This window comes from Nannospalax galili, unplaced genomic scaffold (genome assembly GCF_000622305.1).
Source record: "Nannospalax galili isolate Female #2095 unplaced genomic scaffold, S.galili_v1.0 scaffold120, whole genome shotgun sequence".
NCBI lineage: Eukaryota > Metazoa > Chordata > Mammalia > Rodentia > Spalacidae > Nannospalax > Nannospalax galili.
The window spans coordinates 3,967,187-3,987,172 of NW_008350324.1; the positions used below are offsets into that span (position 1 = coordinate 3,967,187).

The 19,986-nt window shown below is 49.3% G+C and overlaps 1 long non-coding RNA gene across 1 annotated transcript; it reads left to right on the forward strand.

The window, feature by feature from the left end:
- The first annotated feature begins 506 nt into the window (after positions 1-506).
- Positions 507-12,072, forward strand: LOC103745536. The gene is made up of 3 exons (XR_607759.1): positions 507-628; positions 10,760-10,914; positions 11,517-12,072. It is a non-coding gene; the product is annotated as an uncharacterized LOC103745536 (long non-coding RNA).
- Positions 12,073-19,986: the final 7,914 nt, after the last annotated feature.

Consider the following 19,986-nt stretch of genomic DNA (forward strand, 5'->3'; position numbering starts at 1 on the left):
CACAATCTCCCAGACAAGTTCTGGAGACCAAGCACTCTACAAACAGTTCAAATAAGCCTTACAGTGCAAACAAATGGAGAAGCTCTGTCTGGTGTAGCCCAGGCTGGCCCCAAACTGGAGGATGACCTTGGACCCCCTAATCCACATCCAGAGTGCATGCCAGACCAGCACTCTGTCAACTGAGCCAAAAACCCAGCCCCATTTTTTAAATCTCCACATTATAAAGGGGAAACAGGTTCTGAGAGGCATAGACCCTTACCCAGGGTCACACAGCTAGGTCGTTCAGGGTCAAGCTCCCCAGAGCGCAGGGAATAGTGTCAGGTCTCACTGTTAGGGAGAGGAGACAAGCAAACCAGCAGAAGCCCCTGGGCGGTTCTGAGGTGGATAAAAATAGCCAAGGATGGGCGGCCAGCGATCAGCGTCCTAATTTACGGCTCCCAGAGTCAGCAAGGCGGGCTTGAGCGGCAGGTGAGGACAATGTAATTAAGGAATTAAAAGGTAATTTCCAGCAGCAGCGACTTGCAGGGCCCACGATCGCCTAATTGATGGAGCTGTGCTTGGTGCGGCCCACGCGGCCTCTGCTGCCCTAGCGAAACAAGCGCCAGGCTAGGGACCCTCTGCAGCCTAGGTGAGTATGTGACTCTATTGGTCATCCCTCCTCCTCCCTCTCCTCCTCCCCATTCCTCCTCTGCCTCTTCCTCTCCTCCTTCCATTCTTTCTCTCCCTCTCTCATTTCTCCCCCTCCCTCCCTCTCCTCCTCTCCCTGACTCTCCTCTTCCTCCTCTCCCTCTCCTCCTTCTCCTCCTCTCCCTGACTCTCCTCTTCCTCCTCTCCCTCTCCTCCTCCCTCTCCTCCTCCCTCTCCTCCTCTCCCTGTCTCTCTTCTTCCTCCTCCCCCCTCCTCCCTCCTCCTCCTCCTCCGCAGCTTGTTCATTACTCTCTCTTCTCCACCCCTTTCCCCAGATTTCCATCCCTGTCTCCCATTTCCCACCACTCTAGGGCTGATTTTGGAACCCTGGAGGAGACTGTATTTGAATTACTGCCCCACATCTACCACCCTCCACTCCTGCAGACCTCATTGTGGGGTGACGTTGAGTCCTGCCATGGAGTGCAAGCCCCCAGCCCCTGGGGTCTCACTCACAAGGGCTGAGTCTGTGCTCAAGAAGTGTAGAGGGGATTAGTGGGTGAGAAGAAGGTGATCTGTTGAGTACTAGGAGGATGACTAACTGGGTGGTTAAATAGATGGGTGGATGGTAGTCTGAGGCTAAGTAGTAATTGAGTGGATGTGTGAATGAGTAGATAGATGGGCAGGTGCTGGATGGGAGGATGGATGCTGATACATGGCTAAAGGAGTGGGTAGCAGGTACACGGGTCAGAGTAGCTACAGTTGATGTGGAGAACTGGAGATGAGTGAATAGAGTCACAAGTAGGTAAAGGAGCCAATAGCAGGTGTCAGGGGATGGATGAGTGAATGGATGGATGGATGAATGGATGTGAGTATAGGTGGGAGTATGGATTGGTGGATATGTGGATAGATACATGAATGGGTGGAAAGAAAGGTATTGATAGATGGTAGATGGATGAATGGACAGATGGACAGACAGACAGATGGATACATGGGTGAATGGATGGATACATGTGTGGTGGATACATGGGTGGGTAGATTGGTGGATAGCTGCATAGATACGTGGATAGATGAGAGTATGAATTGGTGTGTATATGAGTACATGCCTGATTGGATAGAGAGGAAGTCATTGGAAGATGACAGCTGGCTGGCTGGCTGGCTGGATGGATGGATGGATGGATGGATGGATAGATGAATGGATGGGTAGGTGGGTGGATGGGTGGATGGGTAGATGGGTAGATGTGTGAGTAAATGGATGAATGGATGCAGAGTGGATGTGTGGGTGTATGGATGGATGGATGGATGGGTGGATGAGTAGATGAGTGGATGGGTAGATGGGTGGATATGTGAGTAAATGGATGAATGGATGCAGAGTGGATGTGTGGGTGTATGGATGGATGGATGGATGGGTGGATGAGTAGATGAGTGGATGGGTAGATGGGTGGATATGTGAGTAAATGGATGAATGGATGCAGAGTGGATCTGTGGGTGGATAGGTGGATGGATGGGTGGATAGCTGAGCACATGGTTAGATGGACTGATGAATGGGTAGATGTTCCATATGTTGCATGGGTGAGTGTAATGTGCAGGTGGGTAAATGACAGGGTGAATGAATGGGTATGGATGGAATGGGGGGAAATAGTTGGAGGTAGGCTAGTTGATGGGGCACATATACAGTGGGACCGGCAGGAATGAAACCTTTTCCTGTGGAAGAACAGAGTCAAATATAAACAAGGCCAAAAAGTATCCACCAGCTTCAAGGCTTCCACAGCTCTGGGCACTCAAGCAGCAAGGTGGAACACTTCCACAAGCCATGGTGTCTCTTGTAAAGGGCCCTGCCTCCACATCTCACATCCTCACGCTCTCCTGTCCTCACAAACCTGCACCCATGTGACACGCCTGCAGTTGGTGCCCACCCTGACCCAGCCATACAGGGCCTCAAATGCCATGGAAAAGAATACAGACTATTGGGTGAGTCAACCTGCAGAAAGGTTTTTAAGCCACAGCTGTCGGTCTGCTGGTGTACTCTCCACCTGTATATGAACCAGCTTTTGCTGTCCTTCTACCAGAGTCTGCCCAGGAAAGAGAAAGGACCTTTTTGTCATCTCCTGGTTTTCAGCACATGTGAATGGGTCTAAAACTAATATGGATCACTGAGGAGGTGGTCATATTAACGAGGGTAGGGTAGCATTCCATCATTGAGGAGGTGATCTTATTAACCAGGATAGCAATCCAGTTCTGCCCACTGACCCTTCAGCTATGTGTGGTTTTTTTCTGAGAGAGAAAATTGAGGCCAGGAGAGGTTGTCCAACTCCCCCCCCCCCAAATCAGCTGTCTCCCCCAGTTCTGAACCCAGCAATCAGGAATGTGACTAGCAGCACTGAACTTTTGGGAGGTAGGTGGGGGAGGGTGTGTTGGGGAGTTTAGGGAAGAGCCAGGGGTAATTCCTTCCTCAATGGGGCTCAGTGGGGGCTGAGGCTGGATTCTCGCCTGCTAAGAACCTGCCCCAAGGTGCCTCCCACCTGCTGGGCAGGCTCAAAGCCAGACTGCAGGGGGCTGCAGAGGTGGTGGGCCTCAGCCAGCACCCTTGGACAAAGGACAGAGAGGAGGAGGAGTGGGAGAAGTGGATGTAAAGGGGGAGTGTCTTTAATAGGGTATAGACTGTGCACATGACCACAAAACACAGACTTGAGACCCATTAGATGTGTGTGTGCAAGCGCATGCACGCTCAAGCTCGGGCACTGGAGGACTGTGCACACCTGTGTACGTAGCAGTCTCTCATCCACTCATATTTCCATGAATGACTAGTTATACACAGTCAAGTACACTGAGATGCAAACACCACATGTTCATACACATGCACATACATGTACATACTCATATGCATACATGCTCACACATGCACTCACCTGCATCAGACAACCATATGGACCCATGCATGCTCAGGGGCCACATAGATCACATGGACACACATCTATACCCAGGGCCAAACACAAAGTCACTTATTACATGTACACACCCTTTTGTTCATGCACACACAAACACACACACACAGCTTTGTTTACCTTTCCCCCAATGCTGGCTGACTTTTGTCCAGTTTTTCTTTCTTTCTCTTGGGCAGAGCTGGAGATATAGGTCAGTGGATAAAGCGCTTACTTAGCGAGCATGAATCCCGGGTTCCATCCCCAGCAGCACATAAACTGGGTGTGGTTGTGCACACCTATGACTGGAAAGGTAGAGAGGCAAGAACATCAGAAGTTCAAGATCATCCTTAGCTACATAATGAGTTCAAGGTTAGCCTGGGCTACATGAGACCCTGTCTCAAAACAAACAAGGAATGCTGTGTATGTAGCTCAGTAACAGAGTGCTTGCCTAGTGTGTGTAAGGCCCTGGGTTCTATCACCAGCACTAGAAAAAAACAATAACTGTTTTGCTCTTTCCCCAAATGGGAATTTTTGTTATGAACTATTTAAGGCACATGAAAGAGAGTCTTCACCCCTGCCCCACCCCGAAATAATGGGTCCTGAGTTTGACATTTCTGTCATTCTTTCTTTTCTTTCATTTACTCTTGGAACATCCAACACTGAGGGTAAACCCCTAATGTCTTGTGCTCATAGAACAGTCCAGTAAATGGATCTCCTTGTACTCTGCTTTTAAAAGTGCCTACCCTTAAAGAACACTTATTTAACATGTCCTGAAGCTTCATATGAACAGTGATTCCCACTGTAGGAGCTCTGACCCTGATGACTGTCTGGGGAGGAGCTGTGCTGTGATGGCTGGATGCTTGTAGCATCTCTGGTCTCTACTGATCCGATGCCAGTAACCCAATGCCTCTCCTGTAGCTGTGACCACCAGTAACATGTCCAGACACTGTCATGTTTCCCTGGGTGGAGGCAGAGGAGAAGCAGAGCCAGCTGAGACTGGGAACCTTGACCACTCTCCACTCTGCACGTCCTTCCATGGCTTGCCCTGGTGAAGGCTGGGGAAATTTCCTCCAGCTTGCCATTGAGCCCTGGTCTGTTCACATTCCACTGCTGGGAAAAACCTCCATCCCCTTTGCACTCCTCTTTTCCCAGCTCTGTGCCTTATAAACAGGGCTGCTGGGGACAGCGCTACCGGAACACAGGTAGGAGCGTCTGGGGATCCGTCCTTCCACTGTCAGATCCTGCTTCCATATTTAAACTCCATCTGTGCCTGGACTTGCTCAGATCTCTAAATAGCATCCTGTGACCTCCTGAGCCGAGTCTCATTTCTCAAGGAAGGAATACTAGGGGCCAGGACAGCAAGTCTGGAACCTGTTGTGGTAAATGTTCTTTTCTAAAAGAATTATATTTATTTATTTAATCTATTTTGTGGAAGGCTCAGACAACAGTTTATAGGAGTTGGCCCTCTCCTTCTACCCTGTGGGTTCTGGGGATCAAACTCAAGTTGTCAGGATTCATGGCAAGCACCATTACCCACTTAGACATCTTACCAGCCCAAGGATCCACTTTGTATGGTTATTAACTGGTGAGCACTGGATCAGATTCAGGACTTAGCAGCACCGCTTCATGGTGCACACAGCAACTGTGGAAGAAGGCACTGCTACCACCCTGATTTTATAACTGGAGAAATGAAAGCACAGAGAAGCTAAGCAACTTGCCCAAGATCACATAGCTAGTCACTGGCAGAGGTAGAATTTGAATCCAGATTTCTCTGGCTGCGGAATCCATGTACTCACCCAGTTTACTGTATGTCAGCCTTGGCATCATCGAGATGGCCAAAATTATTTTTTATTTATTAATATTTTTATTATTTTTATTTTTGTGTGTATGAATGTATTGCCTGCATGTATATAAGTGCACCCATGTCATGCAGTGCCTTCAAAGGCATTGGATCCCCTGGAACTAGAATTATGAACAGTTGTTAGCTGCCATGTGAGTGCTGGGAATTGAACTCAGGTCTTCTGCAAGAGCAGCAGTGCTCTTAACCACTGAGCCATCCCTCCAGCCCCAACAGAGCCAAGACTTTAATCAGTCAGGGAGTGGTAGGAGAGGAAGTGAAGTGTCTTGGAGCTCATTTGTTTAGTTTGTTTAAAGGCAGTGGGTGAGTGTTGGGGGGGTGGGGAGGCACAGTGGTGGGGACCACTCTGGTCAGGAAAATCCTTTCGAGGGATGTCACAAACTGAGACCTCAATGTTGAAAGACATGTCAGTGAATAGAGTGTTCTAGAAAGAAGCAAGAGCAATTCTGGAATGTTCTAGAAATATCAGGAGCCAAGGGAAAGGTGATGGGAGAGTTTGATGGGAACTCTTGACCTGACTTTGAGGGCCTTCCTTGGGCTGACCACTTCCCACCTCCCACCTCACTGCCTTGGGCCCTCAGTGTTCACTCCAGGGAAGAAGCAAACTGAGGAGCGAGGGAAAGGGAGCATCTGCTGGCTTCCCCAGGAGGCCGCAGTCTATGGCCTCATTTCCAGAGGGGCAATTGCCGTCAGAGACAGAGTGAGTGTCCCTAATTCTAGTACTGTCTTGGAGCCCAAATCACTGGCCTCAAAAGAAACTGTCCCCAATTTGTGGGGATTGTGTTACTTTGGAAGAGAAAGGCACCCCCTTCCTAGATCTCTAAGGACACCCCCCCTTCAGAGGGACAGGGTCTCTTGTCTTTCAGGGGAAAGTGAAGGATGCAAAGATAGGTCCTGCAGAGCTGTGTGCCCTCTGGCCACAGGCACAGCGTCTCTGAGCCTCTACTTCCTTATCTAGCAATCAGCAGGAGTGTTGAGAGACAAGAACCTTTCAGCCGGTATTAATTTCCAATTTCCTTAGGGACTAATTTTTCAACCTCGGGGAGCTGACTTTGGCACTTCTGATGAGGGCTACCTGAGTCCTCAGAGGGCTTGTTAAAATCTACCCAGCCTTGATTGCCTGCCAGGGTGAAATCTGTCCTCACCTCTCCTCTAGGGCACGTCAGCCCAGGACCTTCCCCTGGTCTTTGTGGGGGTTCTCACTGCCCCCCTACACCTCTGAGTCACAGCTCCCTGACCTGGGTCACCCTGTAGGGAGGCAGGGTGAGGGTGAGGATGACCTCAGGGCTCTGAGGGTTGGAGCTGGGCGTGGACTTTCATGTGGGTGCCCTTCCTTGCTCTTCCTGGCCATGGAGTGAGACTTTCACACTTGTCTGGGCTGACTGGAGTGTGTGATCACTCTCCCCAGGTGTCAGCAGGACTGGGAGATCTGTGATATGCCTGGTTCCTAATTACCTCCCTCCGCACCCTTCCCTTCCAGCTCTTCCCAGAGCTTCCACCACCACCACCACCATCGCCACTGCCATCATCTCCACCTGCTGGTCTGCCCTGCCCATCTGCAGAGGACAAACACAGCAGGAAGGTCAGGGAGGCCTGGTTACCTCAGAGAGACAAGGTTACCTCACAGAGACCGGGTTACCTCACACAATCCGAGTTACCTCACAGAGGCTGAGTTATCTCACATAGGTCGGGTTACCTGAGAGAGGCTGGATTACCTCATAGAGGCCAGGTTACCTCACAGGGACCTGGTTACCTCACAGAAACCAGGTTACCTCACAGAGGACTAGCTACCTCACAGAGGCCATGTTACCTCAAGAGACCTGGTTACCTCACAGAGGCTGAGTTATCTCACAAAGGCCAGGCTTACCTAGAAGAGGCTGGATTATATCTAACAGAGACCAGGTTACATTGGAGGGGCCAAATTGCCTCAGGAAGGGAGGCCTGGTTACCTCACAGAGGCCTAGTTACCTTTGGGAGGCCTGTTTATCGGGTATGTTTGAAGGGCAGCCTCCCCCACACCCACCAGACGGCCTGTCCTTCACGTAAGGTTTATCCCACGACCACAAGCATAGTTCAGGATAAAGCAGAAACGCCAATCACTGCACTAAAGGAAAATGACCTGATCGCCCATATGAACGCTGACAAAGCATACAGAAGCTGCCCTAATCCAGGTTCCAGAAAATGGAACTTCCTCTGAAGGTGTGAACTCAAGGTGATGAAAATGAGAGACGAGGGACCCCAAGACAGGAGCAGACCGGAGCAGGCAAGGTCCTACACTGCTCCCCTGCTTCCTGATTCTTGAGAAAGCACAGCCCTGCAGTGTGTGTGTGTGTGTGTGTGTGTGTGTGTGTGTGTGTGTGTCTGAACCAACCACCACAGGACAAAAGCTAGCTTGCCCTGTCTGCTGGGTTAACAGCCCTGAATTTCTGAGTTACATCTGCAGCCCTGTTGGCAGTTGCTGGGGAAGCCATGCCCTGTATTGTAGCATTTCTCTTAAGTCCAGAAAGGGCAGAAAAACCATAGACTGGGCTCCTTTCTAATCAGCTCTAGATAGCAGAATTGTGTGCGCCTACTTAGCAGTCAACAAATCCAGCAAAGGCAGCAAACAGCTGGCCTCTGGGAAGTGTATAGGACCAAGAGAATCTGACCAGGCTCATAAATGTGTCTGGTACAGTTGATTTCAAGGTCTATTTTAAGGTCCATCATCTTATTGATGTAACATTTAAAACATTCTCATTTAAGGAGCTGGAGAGATGGCTCAGTGGTTAAGAGCACTTGCCCCTCTTGCAGAGAACCGGGGTTCAGTTCCTAGCACCCACATAGCTGCCAACGATAGTCTGTAACTCCAGTTCTATGGGATCCAGCACCCTCTTCTGGCCTCTGAAGGTACTGTATGCTCATGGTACATTTATATACATGCAGACAAAACAGTCATACACATAAAATAAAAATAAACTATACCAAAAAATTTTTTTAGCATTCCCATTTCAATTCTATAATGAGATGCTGGAGAGATCACTCAGTGGTTAAGAGTGTTTGCTGTTCTTCCAGGGGACCCAAGTTTGGTTCCCAGCACCCACATCAGGCAGCTCACAACAACCTGTAATTCCGGCTCCAGGATATCTGATGCCCTCCTCTGGCCTCTGTGGGCACACACATGTGGGACTCACACATATAAATGTAATTTTTTGTAAATTTTTTAATTGAATTTTTGTGTATTTCATATAGAATTTTTTTTTTTTTTGGTCTTTTTGAGACAGGGTCTCCCTGTAGCCCCAGCTGTCCTAGAACTCACTATGAAGACCAGGCTTGCCCTGAACTCACAGAGATCCACCTGCCTCTGCCTCCCGAGTTCTGGCCCAACTCATACAGAACATCTTAATCATCTTTATACCCCTTTCCCCTTTGGCACCTTCCCATAGCCCCCCCCCCCGCCCAAGATATCATGCATTCTGACATTTGTGTTAAGGCCTATCAAGTCAAGTTAGTGTCCCCAGACATGCCTCAGTGCAAGTTCATCCACTGGGGTTTAGTTAGCCTCTCTAGAGTTTCTCCCTTTAAGATCAGCTCTTCCTCACCCAGCAGTAATAAGCTGCCAATAGTTCTTTGGCTAAGATTGGGGCCTGCTGTTCATTTCCACAATTCTGTGCTGGGTTTTTATCTGCTTGAGTTTGCATGGGTCTTGGGTATGCTGACACCATTGCTATAGGTTCATATGAGGGGGCTTTCCAGGAGCCTATAGGACTCTATTTGCATATGGTCATGCACCTCCTCCCTCTTCCACAATGGTCCCTGAGCCCTGGGTGGGTGAAGTTTAATATAGGAGTCCTGTCCAAGGACCCACACTCTGCAGACTCTTATTCTCTGTGTTTTGATCATTCATGTCCTTTTGTGTTCATGGCCCTCTGTTGCATGGGAGCTTCATTAAACACACATAAATTTTTAAAAATTAAGTTTGGTACTGAGATAGCTTCTCAGGATCACCACTGCTATTTAATATTGTATGTCAAGTACTAAGTGATGCACTTAGACAAGAAAATAAATTAAAGTGTACCATTTGGAAAGGAAGATCCCAATGTGTCACTAAAGGCATGCGATAGAATTGACTCCTTACAAAATGCAAAAGAAGCAAGTGGCATACTATTTAAGCCAAGATACATTGTGTCCAAACGGTTATAGCTGTCTTCCTTGCATCCCCCACTGGCCTCTTCTCTTTCTTGAACCTGTTTTACAGTTTGCCACTCTGCTGAGCCCAACCTTGGTCTCCCTGCAGTTTCTACAGGTACCAATGCTGTCTCCAATGCCCAGTGTAAATGCCATAGCGCTATGAGAGATGGAAGCTGGGATTCAAACCCAGGGCCTTATGCATGACAGGAAAGCACCTTTCCTCTGAGCTGCCTTGCCAGCCCTCTACTGTACTTTTATTAACCCTCTTGCTTCCCTAACCACTGTAGCCTCTCCATCTCATAACCTGTGTCATTCATTCAGTCTCCATGGTTTCCCCAAAGTACCTTTCCCCTCTTACCCATTATTATAGGTATTTGTACCCATATCCAATCTACTAAACTAAGCTGCAAGCATCCTGAAGCAGACAGAGCTGCAGGGGTGACAAGCAGCCCTGTGGAACTCGACAGACCCATCTTGAAATCCAGTCCCAGCACCGTCTACCCTTATTTCAGTTCTTCATTTCTCTGAACTCTTTCCTCATATAGAAATTGAGAACATATTAGGACTCTTTTGAGATTTTCCCTAAACGAGGTGATATTCAGAGAACTACCCACACAGGATAGGGGTTTTATGACTCATCTTTTAATCTAGCACCTGGGACAGCACCCAACATGCAACTAATTCAGGAACTTTTTAAATAATGAACTTGTGACTTGTGAATATTCCCCCAGTGCTTCTCTCTCTCTCTGTGTGTGTGTGTGTGTGTAATGTACAAGAGGCTGGGGAGAAAAGAGCTAACAGTGAGATCCAGAGCCTGGTCTAAGAATGTAAGGAACACCAGGAACACAGGCTCACCAAGGTCACATGCATGTTCCAACCCCATCACTGTCCAGATGGAAGTGCCGATATAAGGCACATTGGGAAGATGAGGTCCATCTTAGGCTGTGGAGCAGCCGACCCCAGGCTCCCTCTTGCCTCTTCACGTATCACTTAGATGCATCCCAGGCTGCCGTCTCCTTCAGGCTCAGCTTCTCTGCTGCATACTGCAGATGCTGACAGAAGCCACCTTTGTGGGATGGCCCCGGGGTCTAACGTGACATCCAGATGTTATAAGTTTGGCAGAAGACCTGGCTACTGGTGAGCGCTCAGTCAACGCTGACACCTGCTCCACTTTCCTATCCCACAGATGGAACAGTGGGGCCCAGGAAGAAGCCGGACCTGCCATGGATCACTGACCAGTGACTAGATCACGTTTTTTGGCTGCAACATTGCCTTCATCTTGCAGCTTCCCTGGTCCTGAGCAACTCTGGAAGCCTAAGAGCCTATGGAAGGTTCAGCAAAGTAAGTGTGTGGTCTGCTACACATCTCTCCACCTACCACTCAGCCTAGACCATGGTTGCCAGACTAGATCAAAATCAGTGCTCCCTACCTGGTTGGAGGGAGGCTGTGGTAATATGAATGCCTCATCCATCTCAATGAGCCATAACAAAATGCCTAAGATTGGCTACCTTATAAAGTATAAAGCTTATTAACACAGAGCAGTTGATCTACTCTAGGCACCTCTGGATCACCTTCCTTCCAGGGGAGGCACCAGATACCTTGGGTCCCCTGGATTAGCTAATTATATAATCAGTCCCAGCCTCCCCAAAATTGGGGGTGTATCAAAGCCTCCTCTTGCACCCCAAATTACATTTCAGAAATGGATATTGTTAAAGTAGATCATTGTATGCTGACATAACAGATAAAGTCAGTGAAGGGATGAATCAGGGAACACACACTACTCAATACTCCCTTCTGTAGTACTCAGAGTACATCTAGGAAAAAAAAAAAACACCAGAGGATTGTTGATCCAGAATGTTCTGTTGGCTCTGGCTGAGGATGGGACCATAATCACTCTATGACATGATTCTGCAATGTCTGAACTGACATTGCTTTCTTCTCAGGAACAACAGAGTGCCTGGAATATAAAAGCCATTCTTTAGGTCTCTGCCAGTGGGAGAGGCCAAGAGGGTTGGCCAGAGAGTTCCAGAAGGACACTGACCAGAGAGACCACCTGCCCAGACTGACATTCCAGCCTTCAGCTAGGGCTGAGTCCATGATGCCAAGGAAGTCCCTGTGTCCTCTCTCAAGTGCTCCTGAAAGCTCAGTGGACACAAGAGGCAGGTGCTGCTGTCCCCCAAGGTAGCAGAGCCAATGGACAGGGAGCCTGGGGACAGCTAACAGGTTTATTTTAAACCTTTTCTTGGTACTATTTTCATTGTAAACCATGTTACAGTATCACCCACTCAGAAAATAAAATATAAACATGAAAGAACTTTAAAACAACACAATTGCATCAGGTCTGTGTGCAGATGCTTGGCCAAACAGCCATTTGAAAACAACAAATTGATTTTTAAAAGCACTCATTAGGAAACATTTGGAAGATATAGAAAAGGAGACTATATGTGTATAGATAGTTTCTTATTTATTTTACTTAACGTCCCGCCACATAAAGATAAATACCAGTAATGTCATTAATATTTTATCAGTGTATTTGTTTCCAGTCTGTTATGCGTGGGCTTTTTGTTTTGTTTTTGTAAATTGGATCATCTTATGTTTGACTCTTACCAATTGCTTTTGAAAGGTCTGAGTGTGAATAAAGGCTCACAAGGTAGCATCATGGTATAGACTGATAGTCTCTCTTTTTTCTTGGATTTTTTTGTTGGTTTTTGGTCTGAGTTTGATCTTAAGACAGGGTCTCAGGGTTACCACCAAGCCTGAGTTCAACCCTTAGTCCCATATGGCAGAAGGAGAGAACCAATTCCCACAGGTTGTCCTCTGACCTCTGCACATGCACATACATGCATGCACGGATGCACACACAAAATAAAAATGAAATTTAAAACTTTTATGGTGTCATATAGTCCAGGCTGTCCCGGAACTTGCTATGTAGCTGAGGATGACCTTGAACTCTTTAATATGCCTGCCTCCATCTCCCACACCTGGTTTATATCTTGCTGGGGATGGAACCCAGGGCCTCATGAATACTAGGCAAGACTGTACCAACTCAACTACAACGTGTGTGTGTGTGTGTGTGTGTGTGTGTGTGTGTGTGTGTGTGTTGCTGAGGATGGAGCCCAGCACCTCACACATACCTGGCAAACACTTCCACTGAGCTACATGCTCAGACAAGACCATCCTTAAAAGCTGGTACCAGGTCCTCCCCTGAACAGCAAAGCCTCGAGAATCTGTGATGGAAATTCTATCTTCCTGCCCCTGCCTGGAGGGTGGAGAGGGAAGTGGCTGGCTCTGTGCCAAGCTGAGTTAACGTCATCACTTTCCAGTCTAGGTTCTCAGGACACCTCCCTCCCCATCACCAGCTTGCTGATGGATCACTGCAAGCAGGGGCTGTTTGCATTGGAACCTTGGAGAAGAGGGTGTGGGGGAACTGGTACAAGGGAGAGTGATGGGGTGGGCTGGAGGAGGCTCAGGAAAGGGAGATGATGGATGGAAGGGAAGACAGGCCAAGACAGGGAACTGCCAGGAAAGAGCAGGAAGCGAGATGCTGGTGCTAGTTTTGCTTCTTCGTGGCGTGGGAGGGTGCGTCTCCACGGTGAAACTACAGGAGCACACTCACCAGTCAGACCTACTCTGTGCTATACTATTGGTAAGGCTCAAGCTCAGAACCAGGTGCCCCTGAGAAGGTCCCAGCCGCTGGAGCGGGGGCGGGTGGTCAGTCACTCTTATTGTATGGGGGAAGAGCGTCCCAGGCCCCGGGGAGGTGGGTCTCCCTTACTGTCTGGAGAAAGAGGGAGAGAAAGAAAAGACACAGATGGAGAACAAGGTGGAGGGGGACGGGGAAGAGGAGAAGGGCAGAACAGGGCTGAAGGGGCCAGTGTGCTTGCTGGAAGGGGGAAAGGAAGGAAGATTAACACTTCAGAGTGAAAGGGATGGGGGGGCGGGTATAGAGAGGGACTCATGGGTACCGAGGACAGGCCAGAAACAAGCCTCTGGTATCGTGGAGCCTGCCTGGCTCTGCAGGCCTCAGCTGCTCCCTTCCTTGCTGGTATCCAGACTCTTCAGGCTCAGACCCCCAGTGGTACCTCCAGGGTTCCTGTCCCTCTCTTCCCCGAAGCAAGAGAATTTCAGGCAATACCCAAACAGCTGTGTGAAGACACACCAGTGACCCAGGAAGATGGGATGCTTTTGAAAGGGTGGCCTCGTGCCCTGCTTGGTGACCTTTGCCACTGCCCTGTGCAGGTTATCTTTCCTCCTCCATGTGATACTGCACAAAGAGGGGGAGCTAGTGACAGTGTTAGATTACTGGAAGGCACAGGCAGGGGCACTCAGACCCAGAGGCCCACCTGCCTGAAACTCAGTTCTGGCTTTCTCAAAAAAGCCCTTTCAGGCTCACCAGTCCTCAGATGCCTGCCCCTCCCCCATCCTCTCCACAAAGCTCTACCCTCTTCAGGCCTCTGTTCATGGGTCCAGACCAGGAAGAAAGTCCCCTTGACTGGGAGATGCAGGAGGCCTGGGGAAGCAGGTCTGGACCTAAATGTGGAGATAGTGCCAGGTGACCCAGACACAAAGGAGGAAGGGACGTCCCATCTGAGGGTGAAGGAGGACCTTATCCCAGTTCCCACTCCACATCCCTCCATTCTGACCTCGCCCTACTACCCATCCTATCTGTGGAGATCCTCAGTTTAGGTATGGGGCAGTGGCTGGATGGTTGGGTCACCCTTTAGCTCGGAGTCCAGCCTGAGGATGAGAAGGTCTCCCCTGCTGTGGGCCATTGCTGTCCCCATCCCATCTGTCCCTGCCGTCTTCCTCAGCAACCATCAGCTCAGGGGAGCCTAGGTGTCACCTAGAAGCCTCATCCTGTAAGGATCTTAGCACTGAGGGAAGTGGAGCTGAGCAGTGAGGGAGGTGGCCACCACAGGTTACAGTAATGGCCTCCTTTCTCCTGGCTCCTCCAAACCCGGCCCTTCTTTTCCTCCTGCCTCCTCTTCCCCCTCCTCCTCCTCTTCCCCTTCCCCCTCCCTCCCCAGAGTCTTTGGGCCTTGGTACTGTCTTCTATGGGTTGTGTCTCCTTGATTCTAAATGCTCCCTCTGCCCCTACTTCTCTCTCCTCTCTGTCTCTCTCATCTCCATCTCCCTGTCTCTTTATCTCTGTCTTCATCTTTGTCTCCATCTATTTCTCTGCCTCTCTCTCTCCCCTGTCTCTCTGTCTCCATCTCTCTCTTTCTCTGTTTCTCCCCCCACCACTCTGTCTCCCCCACATCCAGTTCTGCCTTTACCACCTGTGCCCCTCCCTCTGGCTTACTGCTGGTTGTCTTTCTCTTCTCTCTGAGTCTCTCCCTTCCTCCTCTCTCCCAGCTTTCACACCCTCCCATCCCCTTTCTGTCACACGTGCCTCTCCCACACAGACCAGCTCCACACACACACCCTCACTCTCAGACACGTATGTGTGCAGGCTGTCACACTCTCACACACCTGGGTGAACATCACACCCATGCACCCACCCATTCCATCACCTTCCAATGAAAAAGCTCTGCACCCCCACCCCCACACAGTGCTGACTGTCCAGGTTCTGGAAGGGGACAGGGACAAGAGGGTGGCTGGGGAAGAGCAGATTTGGGTGGGGAAGACAGCAGGTACCCTTCCACCCTGGCCCCATGCACTGAGCATGTGGCCAGACATTATTTTAATAAACTCGGCACATCTTGCCCTCACACCAGCTGCCATGCGCCCTCACCCATCCTGTGGATCTCGTTTATTCCTCGTTAGCAAAATCACCTGTTTGTCAAATAGGGACAGCTCGGCAAGACATTAAATTGCAGCAAAGCTGAGGGGAGCTTGGGGACCACTGCAGGTGGCAGGGAGCGTTGGGGGGAGGAGGAAGGGGAACAGAGAATGGAGATGTCCTAAGTTCTAACGTTAGTCTGACCACCAAGCTTGAGGCCCCACCCCAAGGGTTGGGCAGTAGCCACAGGGGACAGAGCAAGGTGGGGGGGCCCAGTTTGAGATAGAGACTGGGCTGGGGCACCAGGAGCTGACCCACTTATACCCCTCTTCAATAGTGGGTTTGTACCCCACAATGCACCACTGTGTTTCTCAGCAAGAAGTCAAGGGCTCTTGTCTCAGTGAAGAAAAAGAGACCTGGAGTCAGGTGGGACTGAGTTCAAATCCCCACTCATCTGCTCTCTATCTGTATGAGCTAAGGCCAGCCCCTTCACCTCTCTGAATCTGTTTCTTACAGCTCTGGGATAAGGCTGCTGTCCACAGCCCCTGGGTGGGCCTGTCCAGTGGTTATTCAAGGAGATATGATGCAGGTAGCACTGTGTCTGCTGCTTGACTAGAGACAATGACCCACTTCACCATGTGATTAACACCCCAGGGCCAGGCTGGGAAGAAAGCTAAGACACCCCCACCTGACACCCTGTCATTCTACTCCCCTCTTGACACCTGCTTTTCCTGCTTCAGGGCTGTCCATAGTCAGCAGTCACTCTGTTCTAGACTGCAAGTTCAGTGAGGTCAGGGTCCCTGCTCCCTGGTTTAGACCAGTTACAAAGTGTTCTTTAAGTACTCCAGCACTCCCTGTTAATGTCCTGTGTGGTGTTTTACACCTTTAATTCCAGCCCCATCCCCCATCCCCCTGGTGCATACCTTTAATTCCATCACTCGGGAGGCAAAGGTGAGATCAAGGCCAGCCAGGTCTACATAGTGACTTCCAGGCAGGCTAGGGAGATACTATCAAAAAACAAACAAACAAAAACCAAGAAGTGGAGGCAGGTAGGTGAGATGGAGGCCAGCCTGCTCTACACAGTGAGTTCCAGGTCAGTCAGAGCTACATAGTGAGACCGTGTCTCAAAAACAAACAACAAATAAAACAACTACCCATGGGGTTGGTGATATGGCTCAATGGTAGATCATATGCCTAGCATCCCCTAGCATGGCAAAAAATGACAGATGATTGATGATAGATAGATAGATAGATAGATAGATAGATAGATAGATAGATAGATGATAGATAGAATAGATGATAGATAAATGATAGATAGATAGGTAGATAGATAGATAGATAGATAGATAGATAGATAGATAGAGAGATGATAGATAGACAGATGATAGATAGATGATAGACAGGTGGCAGATGACAGATGACTGACAGACAGCTGATAGATGAGCCATACACTGGACCTGTACTAGCTCAGCTTCTGTCACAGGCCTCCTGTCAGAACACTTCTTCAGGTAGTATATGCTGAGAGCACTGCACATCCCCCAGTGTGTTGTCAGAAAATCAGCTGCCGTGCCCTTCACCCAGGGTTCCCACAGGGAATGTCATCTTTTGGAACTATAGGACCAAACACAAGCAGAAAACTGACAGAGATACAATCTACTTGCCTCTTGCAGACCCCGCCTGCCCATGTGCTACTTTTTACCTTTTACTTTACGCTCCTTTGTGTGTGCATTTAGTTCTGTGCAGTTACATCCTGTGTATGGAGTCACATGGCCACCACATGGGTCTGGAGATAGACCATTCTGGGAAAGATGGCTTCTAGAGCCACCCCAACCTTTGGCCCTCCCCAAGTCCTCCAGAGCCAGATTCCTAGACAGCCCCAGGGTAATGTACACACAGTCTGAAAACCAAACACCAGGAGAGTTCTTTCATCCTCTCTCAGTCCTGAACATTGCTCAGGGGAGGGAATCTTAGCCAAGAGCTAATAGTCCTGTAACCATCAAGGGTTGAGATTCCCTGTGTGACCCTGAGGAAGGTCCTCAGGGTCTTGAGGTCTCAGTTCCCGAATGGGAACAGTGGGGACATAGCAATGACCCATGTACGGTGTTGCTGATAGGGTTAAATGAGATCATGCTGTAAAGTGCTTCTGAGGGGTTGGGGAGAGATCCAGGGGCCACCCCTGTGGCTTCCAGCCAGCCTTGCCCACAGCCGAACAGTGATCAACAATTCTCCACACTACTAAATTCATTCTAGATGCAACAGTGTGTCTTCCAATAAAATGCCCACTGTGTGTCAATTTGCAGAGGAGGCTATTCGTGCAGTTTTATTAGGTGCTTTCTTCTCTTGCTTTTGTTTTGTTTTGGCTGTTCTGAGGATAGAGCCCAGAACCTTGCACATGCTAGGCAAGTGCTCTACCACTGAGCCCATTTCATAAACTTTATTTTGTTGGTTATTGTTGTATGTATGATGGGAACATAGGTACCACAGTACACATGTTGAAGTCAGAGGACAACTTTATGGAGTCAGTCCTCTCCTTCTATCATGTGAGTTCTGAGGATCAAACTCAGCTTGTCAGGGTTAGGAGACACATGGTCTTACCCACTGAGCCATCTCACCAGGCCTGAGCCCATTTTATTAGATCTAGAATTAAAATAAATATATGACTGAGATTACAAGTAATTCGCAAGTATGCAACATAAACACTGGGTCCCCATCACCCACTCTATTGCTCAATGCACATACTCAGAAGGAACTCTGTATGTATCTTGCAGGACGGTTTCTGGGCATACATGTGTGTGCAGGTGTGTGGGTGCACACACGTGTGTGAACTGACACAAAGCACATCATGCTCTATATACTGGTAGACAATTTTCTCACCCATTCATATATGTGCTAGGTTGTTAAGTGAGAAAATCTAGTTATGAAGCAGCATGCTTGGTGTGACCCCAATTTTGTGAGCAGATGTGTAAAAAAAGATCCATCTCTGAAAAATAAATACCAAATTCTAGTAGCTGGTGGGGATGGAAGGGGCTGAAAACTGAAGTCGGCTCCTCACAGTCCCCCACCTTTCTGGGCCTCGTTTTCTCCATCTGTAAACAGCATCTACTCAGTGACTCCCCGAAAGAGACAACTGCCAATCTCTGAAGAGGTTTGGTTGTCACAGTGGGTACCGATGGTATCTGGTGAGTAGAGGCCAAGGGTACAGCTCAGCACCCTACCATGTCCAGCGCAGCTCCCACAGCCTAGAATTCAGTATCAGTCCACACGGCCGGCCTGCCATCCCAGCTAGTCAGGAGGTGGAGGCAAGCATGATAACAAATTCAAGACCAGATCAGGCAACTTAGTAGTAGCCTGACTCTTAAGACACAAACAAATCTGGTTCCAAAATGTCAAAGTGCCAAAGACAGAAACATCTTGACCTAATAAGTACGCACTCTTCTGGGTTGGAGATGGTATGGATGAGTGGACTCGGTTTTTATCATTGTCATTATCGTCAGCAGATCATGATGTTATCATGAATAACTGAAGAGCTAGAAATTAGAAACTGTGTGTGTCTGTCTGTCTGTCTGTCTGTTTATAGCATGTGTGTGGAGGTCAGAGGACAACTTTGAGAGTCAGTTCTGTCCTTTCACCATGCAGGACCCAGGAATTAAACTCAGGTCATCAGACCTGATGGCAAGCCACTTTACCTACTAAACCATCTTGCCTCCCAAATTAGCTTTTTTTAACATCAGATCTTTTGTAGCCCAGGCTGGTCTTGAACTCACTGCATATCAGAGGACAACCTAGAACTTCTGGTCCTTCAGCCTTCTCTTCTTGAATCCTGGGATTGCAGGCATATTCCAGCACTCCTGGTTTATGTAGTGCTGGGAGTGAACCCACAACTGAGCTCCATCCTCAGCCCAACGCTGAATATTTTTTTAAACCTCCAAGATGTGGTCATTTTCTGAGACCAACGTCATAGAAGCCTGAGGTCTGTCATGAGTCTGTTCACTGAGCACATGGCCATCCCACATTTGCTCCAGGGACCAAGCCATAGGAGGATGGCTTTTGCCTGCTCAAGGCCAGGGGCAGCAGGGTACAAGGTAGGCAAGCAGGCTGGCAGTGCACTGCCGAGCTGGCGTGAAGTCCCAGCCGGGGGCTGATCAGCTGCCCAGGCCCTGAGTGGGGGCCCAGCTGCCCAGGCTGGGCCCTGGCCCTCACCGCTTTCCCCGGCTGCTCCGGGAGCAGAATTAACAGGAAGATGTCCTGCGCACCTCCCGGGCTCATTAGCTCCCGGGTCTCATTCTCCGCCAAAAGCTGGAGTTCTGCTTGTGGCCTCACGCTCCACTGCTGGGCCTGTGATTGTGGCCAGCCGTTCTCCTCCGTCCCACTGGGGGCCACTCCCACCCATCTGCTCCCTGCTCACAGCCCTGTCCCTTTGTCTTCGCCTTCCCGCCTCCCTCTGGCTGCCCCTCTCAACTCCTGTTCGTCTTCTCTTTGCTCCTCGGTTCCCTCCTGGCAAAGGGCACCAGACCCTGCCAGGTCCTCTCAGCTCCTGAGTCAGACCCCAATCCCGAGCCCCTCCTGCCTCTCCCCTAAAAGGAGAAACAGGAAAAAAGAGGATTTCTAGACCCAGGACCTGAAAAAGAGACCTTCATTATGATCCTCTATAAACGTGAAAGCTGAGGCCCAGAGAAGGAAGGACTTACCTG